The sequence below is a fragment of the Anopheles darlingi genome, chromosome 2 (assembly GCF_943734745.1).
Source record: "Anopheles darlingi chromosome 2, idAnoDarlMG_H_01, whole genome shotgun sequence".
Lineage (NCBI taxonomy): Eukaryota > Metazoa > Arthropoda > Insecta > Diptera > Culicidae > Anopheles > Anopheles darlingi.
The window spans coordinates 31,129,275-31,154,785 of NC_064874.1; the positions used below are offsets into that span (position 1 = coordinate 31,129,275).

A 25,511-nucleotide genomic window follows, 5' to 3' on the forward strand; every position below is an offset into this window, starting at 1 on the left:
GGTTTAATTGCCTGCTGCCACCCCCGCGGGCCTTACAATCGCGGGTGCAACTCGCTCATTTCGAACCACCAAACGCGTGCGACAATAATGGCGGTACAAGTGTGTACTGCTGGCAATGAGAATCCGCGAGTAGTAACGGTAGGTAAAGTAGTAGAATCTCAATCCGGGGGTAACAGCTTGTCATTCTGGCGGTACCATGCAATTGAGATGCTTAGTCCGAATACCGAATCAGTAATAAAGCGAGCAAAATGGTCAAAGTGAACGCAAACTTCTACTAGAACAAAAGATGTTGAGGATAGGCAACACGATTGAGGATAGGCAACACAAACAATTGTACTGACAGGACAGATATTAGCACCATCTACCTCAATAAAATATTTAATTCTAAATTCATAGCAATAATTAAGATCAACGCACAGTTCGTGTCTATTACGATGTTCAGGTGTTTCGCTAATTTAAAGGAGAAATCTCCGGATGATTACAATATCACAACTTTCTCAGAAGTGTTGCTACTCCAGCAAATTAGTCAAACAATATTCTCTCCTAACCAAGTCAACGATCTGTGGTTCGAGAAACAGAAGAAGAAAGAAAATAGAAGTAATCTGCATATTCCATTTTGCACATTCTGACGTCAGCTGTGCTACTTATTGATTGTGTGACGACTTCAGAGGAAAAGGCCGATGAATCGCACACACTATATGCCGGCCATCGGCCAAGTGCTGGTAGACTTTTAAACATTCCATAATTTAGCTGGACCCGCTTCGCCTATACGTTGGAAGCACAAACAATTATCAATCTTAGTAGTCGATCGTTCCCTAGCTCCTGCCTACTGCCTCCCCCGGTGCTGCTGCTGGTATGCTGTGGTTCGACTTGTGTTGCTGTAAACAAATCAACGAACCTAGCACCAGAGCACCAGAACCACCGAACGGACAGAACCATACAGCCGCCGCCCGCCATGACCAGCATCATCGCGCGATAGCCAATTATCTAATATTGTTACGCAAATGGCGCGTTCGATTGCGTTTCTGTTTCGCACCCACCAAAATCTCATCCCAGCTGGCGTTGGCTGGTGGTTTTGGTGGTTTGGTTGCCGGTGCTGGTCACCCCATAGACCCTAAAACATGCAGGAGTACATGACAGCGAAACTGAGGGGTGTTGATGAGTGAAAATGGTTGTTAGAAGTAGTGGAAGGAAAACCCTCCGACTACATCAGTATGCGGGGTGGAGGGGTTGGTTTAAGAGGTACGGTGTAGGGAGCAGTCGATGGCAATGCTTCCCCCTCGTCCCTTGGATTGTATCCTTTGTTTGTGTGCAGCAGCAGTAGTAGGCCGGGCTGGGGACAGTAGGCCGGGTGCGGCTCCATCAATGGCATCGGCGTCAATGTCAAAATGCCAACGTCAAAATAGAACCGCGATACCTCCCCCTCTAAACCCAGCCACAGCCTGCAGGAACGGTGGTGGTGGCCCGCTGAGGGCCATTGTGAAGCACCACAGCAATACGTCTTTCGTGTGTGTGTGTGCTTGTGTGTGTTTGTGTTTTTCAAAAACACTTGACTCCTATTTATGCTATTCAACGTAGTTTTGCACTTTTCGTTCGACGGACGGACGAACGGACGGACACACACGGAAAGGAAGAGAAAAAAGACAACTTTTTGTTTCTCAAATATTTGCTTCTAGAGCGTGAAACCCAGAGCTTGGAAAACAATCTCCAATGGCTGAGGGAAGAAGAAGGGCCGCCCTCTGTCGATGGCGCTGGCGGAATGTACGCGCAGCGCAATGGAGGAGCATCGTTTACGTCAGCATTTCGGCGCTAGAAGGTTTTCCTCTGAAGGCAACCACCACATCACCGGTGGGCACCACCAGCAAGCAAGTAGTAGAAACAGAATCGTCGCCTCTGCTGCCACCGAGAGTTGGGTTGGGGGGTCAAGCGGCGATATGAGCCACACAAAACATACTATGCACACAACGCACACAACGCACACACGAGAGCGGCCAAGTGGACGGACTCCTTGAAGCGAAAATTCCAAAAAGCCATCCCCCAACATGCGAGGGTGCAATGATGTGTGATGACGAAAGAGAGCAAAACCCGTTTAATTGACTTCGCCTGCCCCGCCACTGCGAGCCGGGCCGGCGCGAAGGGAAGGGAAGCGAGGGAGCCCACTGGGTGGAGGTCAACATACAGAAGCCAGAGTCTTACTACTCTCTTACGCTTGCCAAGACGATATGCAGGTTCGCGCACTTCATTCACCACCAGTTACTACACACGTGCACACACACACACACACACACTGGCGTACACACGAACACGCACTAGGAAAGTGGTGTGGCGGTCCCGGAGCGCTGGGAATACCCTATCACGCCAGCCACATGTGAGTTGTAAGTAAGCCCCCCGTTGTTGTGCGCCGGTCGTGAGTAACGGAGTGTGTGACCGCCATCGTCATACCGTCGCCGTACACACCATCACCACGGTCCAGAGACCGTTGTTGTTGTTGTTGTTGGGGCTGATGTCATACCATCGTGCCGTGGTTGCTGGTGGTGTACCATTGAAAATGGTCGCTTATTCGCGCACATTTCGCACCCAACATACGGGGAGAGCAACTAAGCGAGGGCACAAAGAACAGCGATTGCCTTGGTTGGTTGCTACTCACGAAACAAATACCCACAGCTTTGTCACCCGAAAACTGGATCGCTATCAACGCATACACACACAGAATCGGTCGGGCCGGCCACGGCAGCAGTGGTTGCAGCAGCAGCACGTATCGTGTGCCGTTGGGAACGCAGAGCAACGAGAGCAAGATATCGAAGCCAGTCCGCATGCCGGCCCTCCCTCCCTGCAGAACTCTTTGCAGCCCCCGCCTGTCAGATATTTTGTTGCGGCATTCGCGACATAAACGAATCCCTCATATAGGGAGGGGTGATGGACATGTTTCAAGTAACTCCATCCGAAGCAGGGAATCAAACTACAGGCAACTCACACACTGATAGCACAGAAATGTGTACCGTCGTTTTCGTCGTCTTATCATCACCTGCGAGCGATCATCACGTAAACAACGCACCGCGATCCAATGGCCGCACAATCTGCATCGGTTGTTGCCACCACACACTGGCACCAGCTGGCATGTGCTTGGGAGAAAAGGGTCTCTAAAGAGCCGCTAGCTTATCAGCAGCTGTGCTCATGTTGCTGTAGCCCATGAATGTGTACCGGGAGTAGGTGGCGGTGGTCGCGAGCGCCTTCTCAAAGCGAAGCATCCCCTCACCTCGGTTTCGGTTTCGATCATGTCGATCGAAAGCCGTTTGCTTAACACTGTAGGATCCAGGTAGGCGCCGAGAGGGTTTGATGTGCAACGCGCAACCGGGCGCAGTTTGCTGGGGTTTCTTGCACGAAGTGCAAACAATTCCGCTTCTTTGCTTTGGCGGGTTTAAATGAAAAAATCGCCAATACAACTATCCAATCCAATCTAATCCCGCTGAGCTTAACGAAACTAGCTAAAATGTAAGGAAAAAGAAAGAATTACAAGATGTGCAATATAAGAATAAATCATCGATTTTTTAGCACTTCCTAATCGGCAAGTCAAGAGGAACTGGAGCAACTGAAACAAAGGAACTGGAACTTCAGTGTTACGCGAAATGAGATAGTTAACCGAATACCATCGAGAGCACAATCGCGTCTTGTCCATCAGGTCATCAAACTAGCAGCAGCAGAACAGCTTTGGTTCACATACAACGGGGATGCTTCAGCACACACACACACACACACGCGGATCAGATTGGAATCACTACCAGAGTTGAACTAAATGCTGCTGTTGGATGCTAGAGTCACGGACAGTGGACGGATTGAAGATGCCCGTTGTTTGTTTACTTCTTTGCACTATCTTCTGCTTGTTCCCGTGCTCCTGGCCGTCCGAACCGTCCGAGCCGTCCGAACCGTAGCCGTCCGTCCGTCCGTCCGTTTGTGTCAGGTAAGCGATACTCCGCTGAAAACGATACTGATTAGCATTCCAGCCAAAAGTTCTGACTGAATCGCTGAACCGGTTTCTCCGTCTTTTTTCGGAAACCTGCTCCGTTCGGCTCTACGCTACGCGGGAACCGTGGAATGCTTGCACGGGCCTGTTGTCGGGAAGAACGGGAACGAGAGAGAGAGAGAGAGAGGGCATGAAGCTTGGAAGCGTCCTGTTATCAACATCGGTACGAAGCGAAGGGTCAAGCCATTTGCCGCCGCCACCACCGTCGCGCCGCGTATTGCCGCTTCCACACGAATGATTTGTGGTCGAGGAAGAAAGAAGCTCCTCGTTGTTTGGTGTACGTTGATTGAACAGTTAAAATTCAGTTTCTCGGTAGCAAGTGAGAGCAAAATGGTTTTTCAAGGAATCACTCACCACGACCGTTTCTCGTTGGCTGTTTGGATGTGTGTGGGGGAGGCTGGTTGGTCCAACAGCCAACCATCGAACACACCAACCACCTTTAGTTGCGTGGATCCATGTCATGGCACACTATGTGCTGTTTGAGAGATACAGAGAGAGAGAGAGAGAGAGAGAGAGAGCAGACAAACTGCTTCTTTGTCACATCGCCCCACAACCCGTAAGCCTCGGGCATTCCCTACCGCACTCCTTCCCCTTATGGGGCCCCAAACAGTCAAGTTTAAACGGTTGCTCGGGGGCTTCGCGGCGATTGCTGGTTGGTAACGTCCTTGCCATTGACGAACACTCGCACACACGCGACGAGATATGCTGCTCCAACCGCACGAACACACAAGCTTCACAAGTTCGGTGTCGCGTTTCCCAATCAGATGACAACGGTGGTGGAGTGGTGGAACGGACGACGGCCAAAGGTAGAATAGGCGCTGAGAAGAACGGAGAAGACTCGCCTCGCGAACGCGAAGCCGCGGTTGTCTGTCTGTGATAGCGTTGTAGCGTGTGGTGGTGCAGTGCAGTGCGCTCGTATCGGGGAAGCCTCGGCCCGCGACTCTCGGCTCGGCTACTCTCTCTCGGGGACAGAAAGACACTTCTCGGAACACCACCCACCCCAACACGGTTCTCGCGTGTACTGGCTGGCTGGCTGGTTGGCTGGCTTCTTGTACCCCTTCTTTTCTTGCGAACCGGACGTTGGGGTCACGCCACCCAAACCATGCCAACGGCTGCCCGATCGATCCGCAACAAACACCGACACCAAAGCGTCGCCATTCATATTTCTTCGCCTTGATCGTGATCTTTGTGGTGTTCCCGTTGTTTTTTTTTCTCGCGAGCGAGAAAACGAACTCATCGAACCAACGTTGCGTCTTCTTGCTGCTGCTGCTAGCTCTTCTCTCCCTCACATCCGTTGAACGACGGTTCTGCTTGCACCGTGAGCCGCGATTCACTCGCTCGCTTCGAGGGCGCATTCTCTTATCTTCTGACCGCGTGTGTCATGGCGGTTCAAACCGTTTGTTGTGTTTAGTTTCCCTCTTCTTCTACGGCACACATACGCGGCATCGACACACTACTACTACACTCCACGAATGCAGTAGGCCAGTAGAAAGTGGCGGACGGGCATCGCAACGACGCTCGCGGGACACACCAAACCGACTGTCAATCGATACTACTACGAGACCATCGACATCTTCTTCTTCTGCTATTCCTGCCGGTTGGTGTGGCGGAGAAAAGACAGACGAGGAGAAGGTCACTGTTGAGCACCACCACACTTTTTCTGTTCCATACTATCATCATCCACTTCTTCGTCTTCTACTGAGTTGTTGGCAAGCGAACGCATCAGAACGAACAGCAGTACGGACCAGCGGCAAGATGTGTACGAACGACACACGTACACACACATACATCAGCACCATCACTTGAAGATCCAATTGACAACCATCTCCACACTTTTTGGTTGACTTGGAAAGGGGGGTTTCGTCCTCTAGCACTAGCAGCAGCAGCAGCAGTAGCTGGGTTCATTGCATTAGCAACAACGCGCTATCCAACCATCGATCCACTGGATGTGGATGGTGGGTTCGCCACCACCTTTCAACAAGGTCGCAACACTAGTCGTCAGCATAAAAAGCACGTCCGGGCTGGCAGAATGCCTCAGGATTTTCATTTTTCCAGCCACTACAGCACTCCTGCAGAGCCTGCTCCAGAGTTCTTAGCAGTGATGTGAAGCAAAAAAAGAAATCCCCCGATCCCAGTGCACTACGGTGTGTTACTACGCAAAATTCACTCACGTGAACGTGCGGTATTACAGTAATGCTGCTTCCAACACGCCATCCGTGCCACACACCAAATTCCCTAGCCACAATCCATTTCGGGACAAATCCCCAGTGCTTCCTAGTGACCGTGGCAATGGCGCAGCGAGCGAGAGAGTGTGTACAAATCGGCGTCGGATCGGTTAGAGGTGTACACGCTAATTATAAACTCACGAAACCTATCGTTTTTAGGCAAAAATGACGGAGGATAAATGTGTTTATAACCGGGGCAGCAAGCAACGCAGTAGGCAGGCGGCGGCAGGTTTGCTAGTAAGCTAAGCAAAAGAAGACTAGGAGAGGTAAGTTGGCACCGAGTATGGAGATAAATTTAGCAATAAAAATCGCGATATGTTAACGACTCGTTCTTCTTCTTCCACTCTTCCACTCTGCTCTGCAAGTAGATGTCTCCCCCCGGGTGTCTGCCAAAGCGGCCATCTCAACGGTGTGGCACACCACTCGGTGGTCGCGTACACCTTAGGCAACACAACGCTCGATCACGATCAAAGCAATCGTCGACGTCAGCGCTACGGCTATGGTGGGTAATGTACACGAACCGGATCCCGGCGCTGACTCTGGGGGTGGTTAGTGTGTAATGGCGCTTCTGTTGTTTACTCTGCACATCGAGGAATAACTGCTCGCCCTTTTTTTTTTGGGCCCAGGGATGGGTCGGGAATCGATGGCCAAAACCAAAACAGAAAAGTCCCAAACCGAATTTCGCGGAATCGAGATCACTTTGGGCTGTAATTTATGTTCCCCCGAGAGGTAGTGATAACAAGTGCATCTCTCCCTCCCCGGGGGAAGTAGAATGCGGGACTATGCGATGATTTACATGATCAACACGAGATAACGACCAACGCGTATTGAATTGAATGTCGATGACGAAAAAGGAATTTTATGGTGTGGGGCGGCTCCATTTTCGCGATCGAATTTGGTGCTCCAAATTGTCGAATTAATGGCACAGCGACAGGGAAGGGCCGCCATTGATTGCCAGGTGGCCCACACAACAGCCCGTGGCTGAGACATTCGCTTCGATCGTTTCATCATCTTCCGCTGCCGAACAAAAAAAAAAAACGATAAGATAAATGTCGGGAGGATTGTTGTTGTTTGGTCACCGAGCGACTAACTAACGAGGCGACGGTTCGGGCGGTTGTCCATCAAGCGCGTGATCGATTGCCAACTGAAAGGCTGGCTTGTGTAGCGGTGGAAGGAAAGGACGGCTTCGCACACACACACACACGCAAGCACGCATTCCGGAACATCCGATAGCCGTACCGGCGCGCGAATGGCGCATGTTTTTGCGCTGAACATCATGCAGAACACACGAGCAATGAATTGAATTAGGCAAACAAATGAATGAACTCGATGGCGTATAGCCCTTTCTCCTCTTCCTTCCCACTCCCCCGTTGGATGGCTGCGTAGTATACAACCCGTCCTCCCAAAACCCCCCAGACCTCACTAGAGAAGGGGAGGGTGGGTGTCGCGCACGGTTGCGCAAGATAAGACGACGCCCCATCTTCCCACTCCCTTCTCCCCCCATTTTTCGCACCCATCGGGACCGTGCTGGGTGTTCCACTTGAGGCAACAGACGCATCACACACATGGGACAAGGGGAAGGTGTTCGTGGTAGTGGTGGTGGTGGTGGTGGTGGTGCTGTTGGCAGCCTTCAGTAAGCCGGGATATGTCTCCCTGCAACCTCTCTCATCCACTTGTCCCTCTCTCGGGCACCCGGTAGTCGTCCATTGATGATTACTCGTCCGCCATTGCCGATAGGCTGCCCGTGGGTGCATACACACACACACGCGCGTGCGCGCGCGCACACACAGAACAGTACAACAGGGATGCCGCCGCCTACAGGAGAGCAATGAAAGCGTTACGATTGTTTACTAGAGGCTGGCGTTACGTAAACTGCTCTTAGCCGCTAATTATAGTTCCCCTTCCTCCCTTATAGAACACAATTCACACCGATACCTAGTCCCGACACCTCATCGAGAGCGACTAAGACTTTGAACGAGACGTGCGCATCGGTTTACCAATACTGCGCCCCCGCACCCCTTGGAATTCTAGTATCCTAGAATGTAGTCTAATTGGGAATGTATCATATCTCTACCTACCTAACTACCTACCTACCTTCCCTACATATCACCCTATCAGCATTGGATCAAAGCTTCGCTTAACGATGCTCCCAACAAGTTGGTTGCATTCGTTAAAGTCAGTCAGTGTGATCGACGAGAGATCTGGGATCGGCTAGAGTAACGGAAGACCGCATCGTTTACACGCCGTACGAAACCTTGAATTGGAAATGAATGGGGAATTTCCAATTTGCTCGTGTAATTCATGATAAAACCGAAAAGATAGTGCAAAAAAAAAACTCAGTTCCTCCTCTAATCATACAATGAACTTGAGAAGCGCCGTCCCAGCAACGACGATAGATAGCTTATCTGCAAAGTGTGATAAGCGGTGCGTTAGTGAATCGATATTGCACCAACACCACCACCACCACCACCACCACCACTAGGGTTGCTGTCAATGGGAGTATAAATTGGTTTTATACATTTGACTTGTCGTTTATTGGGTGCAAAGCTATTTTAAAAAGGGGGCTTATTAAATTTCCTGAACCTAGCACTATTAGCATGAGGTAAGAGGCATCACCATAAGCTGGTAGCTGTAAGGGGATGGATTGTCGTAGCCATTAAACTGAAGTACTTTGTATACTGTTTACATCCTGATCAGCTAAATTCAAACGAATAACTTCAACTCTATACCTCGCTACCGGCGACACTTGCCGCTGCGTAACTCCTCTCGATGACTAATCGCAGACCGTCCCTCGCGATCGTTGCCTATTTGAATATCCATTTCACCGCGCCGAAATAAAACGAACAAAACAGAAATGTGGAAAAACGCGGTACGATCGCGAATCACCACATTATTGCTGCCACACACTAGACAATTAATTCTAATGATGAGAAATGGCATTAATTAATGGAGGCACACCGAAGACCGAGGGAATCCGGTGGAACCGTGGAAGGCGACGGGACGGAACGCGAAAGTTACCCCTACACACGGTGGTGGTGCTGGTCATGAATCATGCGGGGGCAATCCACAGCAATAGCGCTTCGAGGCGAATTGGCCGTGCGAGCAGTGGCCGTTAAGGCTTGTTTGTGACGCAGTTGAAACCTATCCAAGTAGGAGTAGTGTACACGTCGTCGTTCTCGATCGTCATCGCGGAAACGATCGAGCAGCGCTGGCAAAAGGGGGACGGAAAAAAGGAAAAGGCGTTCTTTGTTCGGTACTACGACTACGAGAACTAAAATTATCCCGCGCGATGGTACTATCCAGTGTATTGGGTAACCCATTCGATCGACGGGGTTGCTGCTGCTAACCGGGTGGAGCAGGTGCAGTAGCAGGAGCAGCGAAAATTGTTGGAAAAGCACCAACAACCAGGGCGCTTCCGCCAGTGGCTTGGCTGGAGTGTAAATGTCTTCGGTGGTGTCGATGAATCAGCGCACCGTTCAGAATTAGCATCTGGTTTAGAACCTCGCACGCAAGAGTATGGTCGGCGAAGTATGGCGGGCAAAGCTGTTGCGCACCCGGTACTAGCGCCGCCAGCAACGGTCGACGACGACGCATGCATAAAAAAAGATCGCGTAGCATAATGGTGTGATGATGTAACCTCATTAGAAGTCGTAACGGGAATAGGCAACAGTACACACACCCGGTGGTTCTCCTCGGTCGCGAAATTGAACCTCCATAACCCTGCATGCCACAGTGGTGGATTAGTCGGATCGTCCGTAACACAACGCGGTCACATCGCAGTGACTCACGCGAAGGCACCAGAGCCAGACACTAAAGGGCCACCCCGGCCCGGATACCTTGCATCCTAGACGACGGCAGGCACCATATGTGCATCTGTCGCTCGGTAATTAACCATATCGTGTGTTGCTGGTTAATTGACTGGGAGAATGGCACATGCATGGCACGCACACACGCACGGTCCCATCACAGGATGGAGAATCGATTGTGTTTAATTGAATTGAGAAGTGTTTCGATTGCGTCTACTGGTGGCTATAAAATACTAACTGTGCAGTTAAGTACAGGATCAGGATCTTCATCATACTGCAAGCATTTGACACATATAGCGGTTTCAAGTATCCTTTTTAAAATGATTTCTAGGTAACTGCCTTTCCCTGTGGTTATATACCGGTATAAGTACTACTGCATGTTACCGTTATTTCAAATTGAATACATTCTCATAGTAAAAATGAATAGGCGATGATTTAATTTTCTAAAGTCACTGCAATCAGTTAAAGTTCAGAGAAAATACTTTAGACGAATTCCCAATTCAATTAAAAAAAAAAAAATCAATAGTAGGCATAAAAATACAAACACAACCAACAAGTACAGGTCCCTACAGATCTATTGGCATGCATGAAGGAACTCTTCTAGGAATGTCTCCATGCGAATCTACAAGATACTTCTTCATGGAAGCAGCAGAGAACACCACGGTTCATCACTCTGATAGGAAAATGTTACTTTTCGTTTCGTGAATTTCGTCTCTTGGGAAAACAAAATGTAAAAACATGGCAAAGGATACGCGCAGAATCCAACCGGATATGACTCTCATCGCCATCGCCGGATCCCTGCTAAGGATGCTACGGATGGGCGTCACCTCGTCATCTCTTTCCCGGAATGGTATTATTACATTCCTCGTAATATCCGCTATCGGAGAGGTGACGACTATCTTGGCGGTATTGGCCTGCCTGCCTTGCCTGTCTGGTAATTGAACGGACGATGAACGGAACAAAACTAAAAACTGACCACGCATCGTCGCCGGGCCCTGGGTGGTCCCCGATAGTATGCTGAGTAACTGCCTAGAGCGACAAGGTGGCCGATACACGTCGCTCCCTGTCGGAACCATATCCTCCTATAAATAGCTGGTCCAGAGGATGTACGAGAACGTTGGCCAAGATCGATACGCTAGCGTCGAATGGGAATGTGGGAAAGATGGTGGGTGGGGGTTCGGTATCGGTGCAGGTGCCGAAGATGTCCGATGGACGGATATGCGGTTTCCCCTGGTCGCTACCGACCACGGGGATCAGCAGACCATTAGGAAAAGGGCAAAAAAAATAAGCGGGCGGTGGGAAGGAAACGGAAATCATTTCGTCGATACTGTCAGACGGGTTGTCGTCACCATGGTAGCCAGCATGGTTCGAGATGCCGTAGGTCGGAGAAGCAGGCGCTGCTAGTAGTCGTGGTGGGATGGTGTTTCTTCAGCCGTAACGCGTTGGCAATGGTTTGCTAAAACAGATATTTATAGAATTTAACGACGCTAGGGGAGAAATTAAGCGTCGTTCATTCATCGTGAGCCAATTCGAAGCGAAGTATCTCGTAGCAGGATAACACGCGGCAAGTACAGCAGCAGCACGGGGTACGACGTGAACTTTCACCTTTCACTAACTGTTCTACCCAACCCGATGGATGGCCCACGGAAGGATGGCATGATGGTGTTTACGATTTGTTTTACGACCACGAAACCGTGCGCGTGGTCGCGCGCTTTTGCGATTGTGTGTTTTTGTAGCTCAACATAATAAACATATTACACTGCACTCCGGAGATGAGCGCGAGCGTACCCATCAGTGGGTGTGCAGATTGGAAACGGGTGTACCCCCGCACCAGCGCGCAGGCGGAGGTCGCCTCTTCCTCTTTCTGATAATAAGTAAACCGACGATGTACCGAAAGGAAACCAGTGCCAACCGGTCGCAGGCGGTTGATACGACAAGCGCGCGTGCTGTGGTCAAGGGAAGGGATTTATATTTGGAAGAAAAAAGGCATTTTGGACCCCGCTGGGAGCATCCCCCGGCCCGGCTTAGCAACATACACGCCCGTTGTCCGAGATTATTGTTGATTACAGCAGCGCAACCGTACTCTGTTGATAGTCCGGAGCGATAGAAGAATTTTATTGCTGCCGTAATACACACACACAATCAATACCTATTTGGTGATGGTGGTGGTGGGTGTGGTCCCCCTTTCAAGGTACCGGCGGAATGTGTCACGCACCTGTCACCTGGGGAGAACGACGGCGACGGCGATTACCAGGCACATTAATCATAAATCACCGTTTTGTGGCAGCATCGCAGCAAAAAGCATCAAAATGATGGAGCCTTCGATCGATCTATCTCATGGGCGCGCTGCCTAATCAGATCGTTTTGGGTATTCTGATTGACAGTTTTCCCACGCATCATGACAAGATGCTGGTTGTAACCAGTAGTTTGGTAGCAGGTGCGGCCGTCGAGCATCTCATCAGAGTTAGCTACGATTGGTTGCTGCTGGCGTTTCTAACCTCAAATTCAGCGTGCGTCTTTAGCTTGACGAGAGGGGACCACTGTTTGGCTGCTTTGGTCCGAGTAGCAGCAGCGGCAGGATTGATAGCGAAGCAACCAATCAAGCTATTACAATCAACAAACAGGCAGACATACAGAAGGACTGATAGAGAGAGAGAGAGAGAGTGCGAGAGAGACGATCTTTGTACGGATCGCCGCCGCCGAATGCCAGTTGCCATGCCGGTGAAATCAGACATTTGCTCGGCGTCTCGTTGTGGAGGAACAACATCTCTCCCCGAATGTAAACAACAATCGGTCAAAGTAGCCTCTACTACAACCACCGTCATGCAGCAGCAAGCTGAACTTGTGTTGGGGCACCGCCGTTCAGCGACTCTGCTGTCTCCGTCTGTCACTGATCTCGTAGCGGAACGTAACCGAGTATTACCAGTAACCCCAGCACGATCGTAAGCCGCCCCGTAAGCGTACAGTATGGTACCCATGTTTAGGATTTTATATAGATCAGTTAAACCGCGGCTCCGTACATGCTCCATGCTAGAGACGCTAATTAAGTCCAGCAACAAGCACAAAAGCGAACTTCACCAACGGCAAACTAATGCCGGCGCGTACTAATCGTTGGTTCATCTGATGGATATTTGCATGAGTCACACCGTTGCATTTACGCACCGATTCCGACGATCCAACACGGCACAAAGACCACATTCACATTCAATGTTACACGCATTAACAACAAAAGATGACCTGTGAGATGAGCGAAGGTTACGCTGACACTGTTAAGCCCCCGACAGCCTACATGCGCGGTACGTACTACACTGTAGTATCTTCCAACAGCGTACGACAGCAGCAGCAGCAACAACAACAACAAGAATAAAAACATGGAATAACTTATTCAACAAACACAAAAAAATCGGATGGATAACATCGGCCAGTTAGTTTGCGTGTGCTGAACTGAGAGGCATCTGTAGCAAAAGCAGTGCAGCTTCATGTGGTACCAGAAAAAAGCTGACGCTCGTGCATCGGAACAAAGGGAATCGTCGTTACGCATCGCAAGATCTGTGGACGGTAAACTTTACTCGGTCGGTCTACCAAAACGAAACCACGGGACAGGCTTCCCTGCAATTGCGTAGGCCGCCTATGATCTCCAATATTTTGTCTGCCACATTTTCATTACCAGATTGTGAAGCTACTGAATGAGCCGAAGCTCCCTCGAGTTCTCGGTTCTTGGTTCAGTCGCATTTGAAAATGTAATGTTTAAAAATATGTCTTCGTTGACCACCGGACCAGAAACGGGGTTAATGGACGCCTCCTCCAAAGGCGCCCGGTTCCAGTAAAATCCCTACCACCCACCCTAAGGGGTTCAGGCGGCGCGATACCATAAGCAGCGACTGACGCAGTTTGATTGATTATAGCAAAAAGTTTGTACCCACCCAGAACGGGTTGATAGTTGTAGGGGAGTTTGCTAGCACAGCGGATACTTTGGATGGGAAGCCACCAGTCAGCAACAAAACCTAGAACAACAACAACTAAAAAGTGGAAGGTGCAATTTGCAAATTTATCGCTTTACATGTTGTTCGACAAATATAACAATCCACAAGCGGCGGCGGCGGCGGCGGTGGCGGCGGCCGAGGCCGTTAGTGGGGGAGCAACTTTTGTTGACCTCGGCCCACCGCTTCCCGGTCGCGGCAATGGACTACGCGAGAACCTGAGACCAGTAGTAATATCGTAACCACACTGGCCGGCCGGACCGGTGTGTTCGTTCCAGGAGTCCCAAAACCACCAATCCGTCGCGCAAACTAACAAAACCTGCTGCTGCAGGCTAAAAATTTGTGTCCAGCTTTTGATTTCTTCCCTCGTTTCTTTCGTGTGTTGTTTTCATTCCTTTTGTCGTAGCTACTAGAACCATTTATGCCGACCAATTATGCAAGCCGGCGTTTATGTTGTTTTACGACAAAACGATCGGTCGGTTGGATACGATACGCGGCGGGAGAGCTTAACTCGATTGCAAAACATGCTCATGGCTTCACTAACCATGGTACGTACACGCTGCGCGGTACATATGTCCGTTTATAAAAAGTGCACGCAAATGACACAAAACTGATCCGAAGCCTGATGATGTAGCTTTTGTTGTTTGGTTTTGGAGCCGTATACATTCAACAAATGGGTACGGTACCGCTATCGTTGTAAATGTGGTCCGCCGGCCAGGAGGGAGCGGTCAAAAAACGATGAAAAACAGAACATAAAAAAATGGGAAAAACGTTTACAAAATTGATTTTGGATTTTTTTTTTTAATTTCATTTTGCAGCTGTTTGTTTGTGCTCGAGCGGTGGTGTAGCTGAACTTGCAGCACGTGGCACCGATGCAAAGTGCAGCGAAATTTGTAGTATAAAAAAAAAGTAATAATATAATAATAAGTATAAAAAAAGGCAATCGCTGACTACTCCCTTCATTGGGCGAGTACGTTCTATCATTCCATTCCTACGTTTATATGGATCGATTTGTGCATGACCGGCAGCGCGATTCCCTCACGCCACGCCATAGATACACGATCGCGACGCGAGACCGTGAGACCGGAATTTTCCCATCTCGTGCTGAAGTGGTGGGTCCGCGCCCGTCATGGCTTTTAGACTCCAATTTGTCACGTTACCAGGGAAAGGGAGAGAGAGAGAGAGAGAGAGAGAGAGAGAGAGAGAGAGAGAGAGAGAGAGAGAGAGAGAGAGAGAGAGAGAGAGAGAGAGAGAGAGAGAGAGAGAGAGAGAGAGAGAGAGAGAGAGAGAGAGAGAGAGTGAGAAACGTGAGGTGGTTGTGGGCTGGGTTGGGACTGTCGGTAACATTCAACCCTCACCGACGGCTTATCGCTTATACGCGGACTCGCACCTGTGTGTGAATGTTTTTAATGTCCGATCATCATCAGCATTCAGCATCATCATCGACATCACTGGTTTGGTCTGACAATGTAAAATGCCCGTGGAGTTGAGTACGGTTCTAGGCGAGGGCGCACACGAGGTGAACACACAATTCATTGATTCCAGCGCTCTTCGATGACGCGCACACTAGAAGCAGCGGTAGCAGTATCAGTAGCACAGAATGCGTACAACGATAGTAGCCAGTGAGGCAAGTAGCAAGTGGAGAACCCGAACCCGGTTTGTCCCGGGGAAAGAGGTGATAGTAGCGTGCAGACGAAGCCATGCACAGCTAGCCGAGTGAGCAGATGGGAAAGCCCACGATACCATGAGTGGATGGAGCGGGTTTTCCCGCGGGCCAGCGCGAACCAGCAATGTCGTTGTGCATCTTAGTAGGCTAGTGTGCTGCTGCTACTAGTGCTGATGCTGAGAATAGAATTCGTTCGAATCGAAGCACACCACACAAAAGAGAGAGACAGAGAGAGAGAGAGAGAGAGAGAGAGAGAGCGCTTGGATGAGTGTGTGTGTGTGTGTGTGTTGGTGAGAGAGAAAGAAACATCATCCCAGCATGGCGCATGCGTCTGGCCCAGGAATAAACATAACAAATCACAAACACACACGCACACAGCGAGTACTTGAAAAATTCAATTGCAACAATCCGTTCTGAACGCACTTTGCACGGTTGGGGGGTTGGCGTGTAAATGGCGTCCATTAGTGACCCCAGGCAAGCACACCTTCGGATCGATTAGCAGGCGAGTTGCAGTCGGGCAGTGTGACCATCACGTATGGCGTAAGAAGACATCCACAGGCAGAAAGCAATAGAAGAACATCACCTACACCTGTGCGCCTGTGTTGGTGGTGGTGCTGTTGGTGGTAGGAAGCTGGATGAATTGAAATGTTATCTATGCTTTTCTGCAACATGTTTTCCTATCACGATATGTATAGTACTCCTTGGCTGACATTTCCTCGCTCGATTGCCGTCGCGCAGGAGATCATCGCCAGAATGGATCCATCTCCGTCACGAATCAATAACATTGTTTGTGACCCATACTTGCCACTGATAGATCCACCACCGAAAGCATCGCATCGGCCCTCATCACCATCACAAAGAAACGTTATCTCCCCAGCATGATCTTCTTGGTGGACTACACTATAGTGTAGAATAAGTCTTTCCAGTGAGCTCCTATCCCCACCGGACGAATGTTTGCAGGCCGCTATAACCCCGGCATCAATAACGGGCACCACGCGCTTGTCTGGTCTTGTCCTTCATTTTCCATGTTTTTAGTTGTCTTACTCCGTGGAGCTTCTGACACCGCGTTTGGACAATGATACGCTAGTGGGGAAAGGGGGTGGGGGTTAAGACAACAGATGAAGCATTCATCTCTCTCTATCTATCTCTCTCTCTCTCTCTCTTTTCCTCTCTTTTCTCAGCTTTTCCTAACGCTAGCTTTACCGCCACACGTTCTGATTGCGTGTGATGATGATCGATGAAAGCAATGTTATGGGTTGTTATGTTATGTACCACTGTACGCCCCACTCCGACTCCAACTCCAAGAAGCAAGAATTGTCGAATTTGCATGATTCGCACGCACATTTCGATGGTGAACTGTGTGTGGTTGGGGTGATGATACGCGATATGAAAAATGTTACAAGGCACACCACCACGCCACCACCGACCGTCCCTGGAGAGAAGAGAGAACACGTCTGGCGGGAATGCGTCATGGGAATGGGACGGTTTTTTTTTTTCAGCAGCACAAGAACAGCGCATTGATGCGATGCGTGAGCCGCCCCGTAAGACGATTCAGCCACTCGGCATACTTTTCCGGCATTGCGTGCAGCCGGAGTCACAGCAAGCGGCCTGCCGTCTCCGTGATCATCAGAGTTTGCGCGAACACGCGATGGAAGCAACAAGAGCACGGCGTGAAGTAAGAAAACCCACGATTGAGGAGCCCAAAAGGGAGAAGGTTAACGGTTGGTGGCTGAAAGTCGCATACATACCTTCATACATACACACTCCACGCTGCATTCTCGTCGTCTCGTGTGGAGCTCCGTATCCAGCAGAGTTTATCTTTCCACATTTCCTTTATCCCTATTAATCCATTGGATGGCCATCCTTCACCAGCGCCCAACAGCAGCCAGCGGCTTCTGGGTGTTTTGGGCTGAGTTGCCTGGCACACTACGATTGCGTTCCTTCCATCCATCAACAATGAACGCAATGAAAGGCAGTCACCACAGTAGGCTGCCGTGTTCAGTCACAACAATGAATCACTCACCACCGAGAACGTTATCGTGGCCGTTGCTGCTGGCTGGTGTAGTTGTCCCCACGGTTAGTGTGTTTCGCACGCACGCACGCACTCCCGAGGTCGGCGACGCCACGGTACGCGTATCGAGCTCGAGCTATCGAGAACCGGTCGTCGGACGGTGGGGACGACGTTCGTCTTCGTATCGCACTACACTGCCTCCGGTACGCCTTCTTCTCGCGCACGACGGACGACGACTTCTTTCGATCTTTCGGGGCCGCCCCCGTCGTCGTCGTCGTCGTCGTCGTTGGCCTCCTCCTTCTAACGAAGGAAAGGCGGTGGAATGTGTGTTGCCAAGCCCCACGCGCGCGCAAGTGTGCGTAGAGAGCGAGTCTCGAGAAGATAATGGTTCTTCTGCTGGGCTGGTCAGTTGCTAGCCGTCGCTGGCCACCCCGCTGCCTTCCTACCCCTTTTTACCGCGCGCTTCTTAGTCGCTTCCTCCACCAAGAAACAAGTTTTCCATCACATCACGGACACGGATTTCGGACCTGCACGCGTGTATGCGTGTGTGCGTAGTGTGTGCGCAAAGAACAGCGAATGAAGAATGAATGGAATCTGAAGGAATCGTAAGAACCGTGCAAAGAGACACGCACACACCCAAACACCGAGAACTTTCCACCCGAAAACGGTGGATTCGCTTGCCGTTGCAGTAGTGGATCAATTGGATTCGGTGTATCTGTACCAATGGGATTCCTGGAACCCCCTCGAGTCCGGCTTCTATTCTTCAATTGGAAATTGGACGCTTGGTGCTTGCTACGATTTCCCAGAAACCCCGGGGGGTGCTTGAATCGAAGCAACCAGCGAATCTACGTGTTTTTGTTACTGGAATTTCGCCCTACACTCGACACACACGGACTGTCCAATCCATTCAACTCCCCTTCCAAAGGGGGACGGAGAAAAGCGCATACCCTCCCAGCAGTGCCGAAGGTCGTGTTTCACAAAGCGAAGTACGAACGGCGAGACGCGAGGCGAGCGGGGGAGATCAGCCGAAACAAGAAAGGAACGAGCAAAACGGCAAGGTGTGAATGGGTGAACGAATATCGGAGGAACGTCGTTTGGCGTATTGTTCAGCCCTTTCAGCCATTTTTATGCTTACTTTTCTACACTCCTAAACACGCGAATTAGATTGCACATTACACCAAAGGAGGCACTTGTTACGTACACTAGTTGGCGTCTGCGACAAACTCCCGTAGGTTCGTGGTTGAGTTTTCCTTCCCTTCTTAGAGCACACCTCCTGCTGGCAGGTTGAACAGGCAGTGGGAACAGGGTTGAACTATTGAACTGAGGAACATAGGCACATCCTCCTTGTGTTGCGGTCTGCTACGGGACTGGAATTTTACTCTTCTCGCTCTCAGGGCGCTCTGTCTCCGGACACCATAAACAATCGCAAGGTGCTGCTCGCTTGTGTGAGTGTGATGTGCGCGTTCGGAGGCGTGTGCGTGCTATTTTGGCTGAGTAGCCGTTGTTGTTGTTTTCTTTCTTTTGCGCGCGCACACACACACACATACGGACACAGCACGGACAAGACGAACACAACCGACCAACAATCAACAACAGAAAAGGGAAAACAAATAAACCTGCTGCTGCTGCTGCTGCTGCTTCTTTGCTGGACGAACCACACATTCCAGCTCGTTCCTCCTACAGACAGCGCTTTCTAGCAACAACCAAATCAAGGCGCTGTTTTTACTGGTGTGCGTACTCGTTCTCACGAAGAGCGAGCGCAAGTGTGGGCGGGAGAGAAGGGGGTATCATTCATAGCATAAGGCAAACGACACGATAAATGGTTCCACCAACGTAGAGATGGTAGCGTAGGGGCAGTGGGTGGGGAACGGTAGAAGTGGGATAAAGTGGAAAAAGAAAAATGTTGATGGCGGAGTCCGCACTCTCTGCTGCTGCTGCGGCTGCTGGAGAAGAGCAGGAATGTGAGAGAATCATGTCTCATACGTTCTGGATTCAAAGGATTCTCGATCTCCACGGCTCTCCCATCCACCGCTTCAACAACCCACAACCACAGGATGGATGATCTCGTGTTGGAAGGAGGTTGAAGTTCGAGATGATGATGTGGGCGAAGAAGGAGAATCAACGAAGAGCGAGATTGAAGAGGATGAGATAGGAATCAGAATGACCGGGCGGAGGGAAGAAGGAGGTGGCAAAAGGAGCAAGAAGCTTTTTTCCACATGACACCAGGACCAGAGCGAGAGCGAGAGCGAGAGCGAGAATGACCAGTGGTTCTCTGCAGCACAAAGTAAAACACCATTAAGAACCCCTTTTTGCTTTTAGCACTTTTGGCTGAACATTACGGAATGTTATGTATTGCAGAAGCTAGTAAATGATCTATGTTACAACATTCTAAACGGAGTCAGCGGTCAATAAAGAATGGGGGACCATCACTGTTATTGCTATCTCTATAATCTCAAAGAAGATATTTGTTATTTGTTATTTTCTTGAACAACAACCTACGGGCCAGTGTGCCTAATAGGATGTGTCAAGTTAAAGTTCATACAAAAAAGGATACAGTCGGATACGATCACGAAAAGTACTAACAGAAATGTCGAAGTCGAACAGATGGTATACCTCATTGAACCTGACTGACATATAATTGATAGGTGAGATTGACTTGCTAAACCTCGTAAGATGCCTTCGCACAGTTAAAAAGGAATAGTTACGAAAAAGTCGTATTGGTGCGGAGATGTTTAGCAGGGACACCAGCTCAAGTGAGTCGATAGTATGCCTTAACAAACCGGCGACGAAGTAGCACTGAACGGCAGCCCGCCTTTCGTCAAGTGCAACAATATTCTTTGTTGTTGCATCTTTTGTACACACCCATTCCTCACGACACGATAATTATCACTTCCGAACGCACCCACATCTTACACCGAAGGAATTTCACGGTAAAAATGACACTTTGCACGACGGGGAACACGCGAAGAGGAAGAGCCGCTTTTTATTGTTTGAGCCACGGCAAGGTCTTTTAAAACACCTTGGTTTGAACCGAGGTGTTTTAATGATGCAGGTGGCGTCCTAGCACTTTGCAGGTTGCCATATTGGATTTTTTTTTGACGTTAACGTTCATCACCAAAGCAGCTCGACCGATTCCATTTTAAAACGCTGTGCAGTACATTGAGAATTCTTGTAAAAACTTTGTTTGTTGTGGAAAATGTAATTTACCACCCAAAAGACATTTTTTCTATTACGTTTTGACCATTCATTTCCCACCGTGCTTTATTCGAAATTATCGAGCAGAATCTTGCCTCTCGCTCTCGCGTGTGACACTGCATCTAGACGGCAAAGAGAAAGCTGAGAATGAGAAAGGCGAGAATGTCAAATCCAATGCAAAGGGAATTGTAAAATCCAGAGTATTTACCGCCGGCAGAACAATTTCGGGTCTCTTAAACATTAAGTGACCCGGTTGCAGACATTTTGCATATGGGTTCTCATTCTCAGCTTTCTCTTTGCCGTCTAGACGCACTGTGAGATAGAGAATCGACGCCAGCGCCATCTAGGTGGTGAGTACATGAAACTTCATAGTTCGAATTGAATTAGCCGTTTTTTAACTGTAAACGAGAAAATCGGTTCTAAACCTGCAAACTAAGGAAAAATCTTAGTTAAATGATGGTTTTAAAAGGTATGAAATACCACAAATCGCCAACGTGCAAAAAGCAGTCTCGAACCACGCCACACGAACCTAAAAAACGTGGCTGAGTCGGTCAAACGATATGCGGCTGCACAGATGAACCTGGAGCGATAAAAGTAACCCACACCAATGTTCCTATTATTAACTTTTTTATTTAACAAACTCCTTCGAAACATCTCCATTTCAATTGCATCATGAAATGTTTGCGTTGCATTAGTATCCAAGATTCAAATCCTATCACTATCACGGACATCAAGTGTGCCAACCGCATCGCTGAGTTGATTCACTTTCGGTAAAATTTAATTCGGCGACTTCTTAAATTATTCACACAACCTTAACGTCCCCCCCCCCCCCCCTCGACCCTTTTCCGAAGGGCGAACCAAGAATAGTGGTGAGAATGATCTTTGGCGATGATTCAAGATGTTGGCTATTCGTGACTCGCTTGGTCCATAGAAAACGGGGTTTCGCCACCCCGGGCGCACGTTCGCACCAGTAAGTGCTGTACCGCTCTGCTCTGCTGCATTGCTCGCTGCTTCCGGATTCCACCGGAGACCGGATCCGGCTTATCGGCAAAAGACAAAAGCCACCAGCGGTGACTCGACTTCCGGAAGCCGGAAAACATCCGCCAAGCTAATGCCATCTCCGTGCTTCTCGGTTTCGGTTGGCTGTTATCTCTTAACCACGTTCCCGCCGCCGTTCCTATGCTCCGTGCGCTGACACAAGCTGCGAAGGCTGCGTTTCAAGATTTGTGCCATCCTTCCCGCACCAAACCATGCCGCTGCACCACTACTGCACCCGTTCCAGTTCTCCAGTTTCCAGTGTGCTTGCGCAACGGCACCGGTGTCCCCCGGTGCACTGTCTTGGTGTCTTGGTGCTTGGTTGCTGTTCATTTATTTATTGTTTTAAACCAATCCTAGCCAACAGGAATACCGTAAGATTGCAACAAAACTGTGATTCGGTTTCGACGGTTTGGAAATTTTCTTCAACAGCATCCCACATTCCCCAGATATAGTATTCCCGTAATTAAAAACTAATGAAAAATTTCATCTCAAAGTTTCACTAGCAGCATATGAGCCTGACTGACCCATCATTTTGCCCACACTTCATTTAAAGTTCCATTAAATGGCAGAAGCTGACGAAATATTTGCACAATTTTTGGCGGAACAACATAAAATGAACAGAATCCTCTATGTTCGTTTCGGGGACTTTTACATTTCCGATTGTTGTGGTTTCATCTCCATTCGGTCCAACCACCTTCCATCCACGAGCCATTCCATAGAGCATTCTCCAAGCCGGGCACCGATGACGAAAGCCTTTTTGCGGCTGTTCTGCCAAAAACTCGGCCCTCGGAGTCACTTCAACCGCACGCACCCCGTCAGCCCACCCAGGCCTCCAACTCCGAGACTGAATCGAATTCCAATGCGCAAAACGATGCGCCTTTGGGGGAGAGGAGAGCCACTGCCCGTCGGCCAACCCACCAACGTACAGTTCAGGACGTCATGATGTGAGGAAAAACCAAACCAGCATCGGCATCGGCATCGGGAAGCGTGCACTCTTCTCGGTGTGTCGGTTAACCGATACAGTGAACGGAAGGCACCGACATATGGCCACGTGCAACGTGCTCCGGTGCAACCCGGGGAAAATGCGGAAATATTATTTCAAGCGCCGTCGGTGCAATCGGTGCGCTTTATTTTGATATGATTTGCGTTATTTTGGAATAAGCATAAAATGCCCCGTTTGTGCCGCTTGCCGGTGCATCGGTTTACGGTTCCCGTTGGTCACTTTCGCATTCGATGCGCTCGATGCAAATCGGGGATTTTGCACTTTACGCGAACCGATCCGGGAATGCCAGGATGTTTTTGTTTTTGCTACTGGCGCGCGTTGACTGCCATCGGCGTGGAATTCATTGGTTGAGAAACTTCATGTAAAAAAGAACAATCCATTATTCATTTCATGTGGTTAGTACATGCCGAACGTACTTTTCTCGGGCGGCAGAAGGTGCATTGCATTTGAGAGCCTTGTTTTACGCAGTAAGTCCTTATAGAATTAATGGAGTTGTTTCAAGCGATGGAACGTTTTTGGTGTTCCGAAGTTGCATGTGTCTTATTATGATTCACTGGAGTAGACGGTTAAAGAATTTTTTATTGAATAATAAGATAATATAGTGTACGGTAAATCACTTTTGTGTTGATCAAGAGCACGCATTCGATCGAAAAATGTCTTGAAGTTAAAAGAAGCATATTGTTCGAGAAAAACTATTCATCAACTATCAACTACTAACTATGTTTATGCGATAAATTTGTTCACATTGTATTTATTTATTTTTTTATTTTCTGATTACACTAAATTAAGTTTGTTGCACAGTCACATCAGCAATGTATTTTATTTCTTCTATTAATGCACTATGTATGTGTATGTATCCGATCGCCGTTGAGTGAAATACAAAATTTACAAGACAACAGAATGGACCAGAAACAGAATTCATTATATCTTAAATTAAAAGGAATTCAAAATAAAGGAAAATGCAGCTTTTCGATTTATCAAATGTGCACATGGTAAGCTTCAATATAAATAATTAATAATCTCACCAGGCTTACATTTGCCACAGGCGCAAGGCTCAAAGTAGGATAGAAAGAACACTGGATACAGATAATGCCAAAAGAGCAGTACCAGCGGTCGTCATTAATTGGCCGCTGGTATTACGTAAATCAATAGTGACGCGAGGCTTCTGTTGCAAGCAGTACGATCTCTAATTAAATTCATATCGTACATAAATCAGAAAAATGCTGCAGCAAAACATAAAAAAAACACTGCTTTCCACTGGCCCGACTGGCCGGCCACTGGGATTCGCCGTCATCAGTTACGCCGGTTACGAATTACACCCGTTAAGTGCATTGATCATTCCATTTCGCGATGCTCACTCCATGGCTTTCGGCAGCTTCGCTCCGCACCGACACACTCTGTGCTGGTTGTGCGAATTTCGTGCCAATTGAATCCCGCGCCAAGCGATCGGGAGGTTTTTGTTCTGCAAACGTGTGCTGGCTTCATAATTTCCCTCCCTTGTGCAAGTCCTTGTCTCTGGATGGCCTTCCTGCGTGTTCCAACAAATCGACGATGGCCGCGGCGGCGTCAGCCCAAACGGGTTGCATTCCATTTTCCTTGTGTTACCCGAGGGCACCGTTACAGGACGGAGAGGGAAAAGGAAGAACTTTTCATCGAAAAATTATTGTCACAACCATGCAGTGCATTGATCGGCGCATTGTTCGCTGGACTGTTGGTTTCGGTTTTTCATTTTCCATCGTTTAATTTTTCACCGAGCACATTCATTATCGTACGCCCAGTGCCTTGTGGCTGCCGCTTGGTATTGGCGTTGGCGCCATCCTGAGTAAGCATATTTGGTTTGTTACATTTCGCGGAAAACGCGGTTAATGCCCACGGCCTGAAGCTGCTCTTGGTGCTGACGGCGACGGCGTAACGAGGTTCTGGGTGGGTTGCAGTTCCGCGAAGCAAATAGACCCAAAGTGCCTGCTTCATTCGGGGTGTACATCTCGATAACACCGTTGATCTCTCTCCCGTTTCCCAGCAAAACCAAAAACTCGCTGCGCGAAGGATAACAATCTTCGCTTCGACCAGACCCGGCGTGGTTCTCGTGGGGGGATGGCGGTTGGGAAACGCACGATGCGTGAGTGCAAAGTTCGTGGCACTCCTCCCAACGCCCCCCTCCCCCCTGCCCACCTCCTCCCAACCTTGGCTCTGAATTTACGTTCGCTGAGATACGCGATCCGCGAATGTTTGACTTTTGTGGCAAGGGCCGTGGGCATTGCGATTGTTTTATTTCGCGAGAATTTTATGTCCACACACACATTCGGCTGTTCGTGTAGCGTTCGGTGGCATTATGTTTGTCCTCATTACTGTGGCTGATAACCTTTTTCAGGATCCTACCGGGAGGCTGAGCATCATTCGTTGCTCGAAAGAAGCAAATTCGAAGATTATTCGCCCAGTTCGCTGCAAATCTTGACAGTGGCTCGTAAATACGAACGCTGGGCGTTGGTGCAATTACATCTTCGGTGGGGTGGCGTGGGATGAGTGTAGTTTACAGAAACAGACCACAACAGCAAGGACACAACAG

The 25,511-nt window shown here is 49.2% G+C and overlaps 1 protein-coding gene across 3 annotated transcripts in view; it reads right to left on the reverse strand.

Moving 5' to 3' along the window:
• The window catches only part of LOC125950582 (mucin-19), a 48,570-nt gene extending 27,902 nt beyond the window's left edge, over window positions 1–20,668 (reverse strand). The window contains exon 1 of one of the 3 annotated variants that reach the window (XM_049678703.1): window positions 20,572–20,668. The gene's annotated coding sequence lies outside the window, so the exon portion shown is untranslated. Of the gene's footprint in view, window positions 1–18,910; window positions 19,287–20,571 lie in introns of those variants that run through there. The other 2 variants (XM_049678704.1, XM_049678702.1) reach the window with 2 other exon arrangements.
• Between the last annotated feature and the right edge of the window lie 4,843 nt (window positions 20,669–25,511).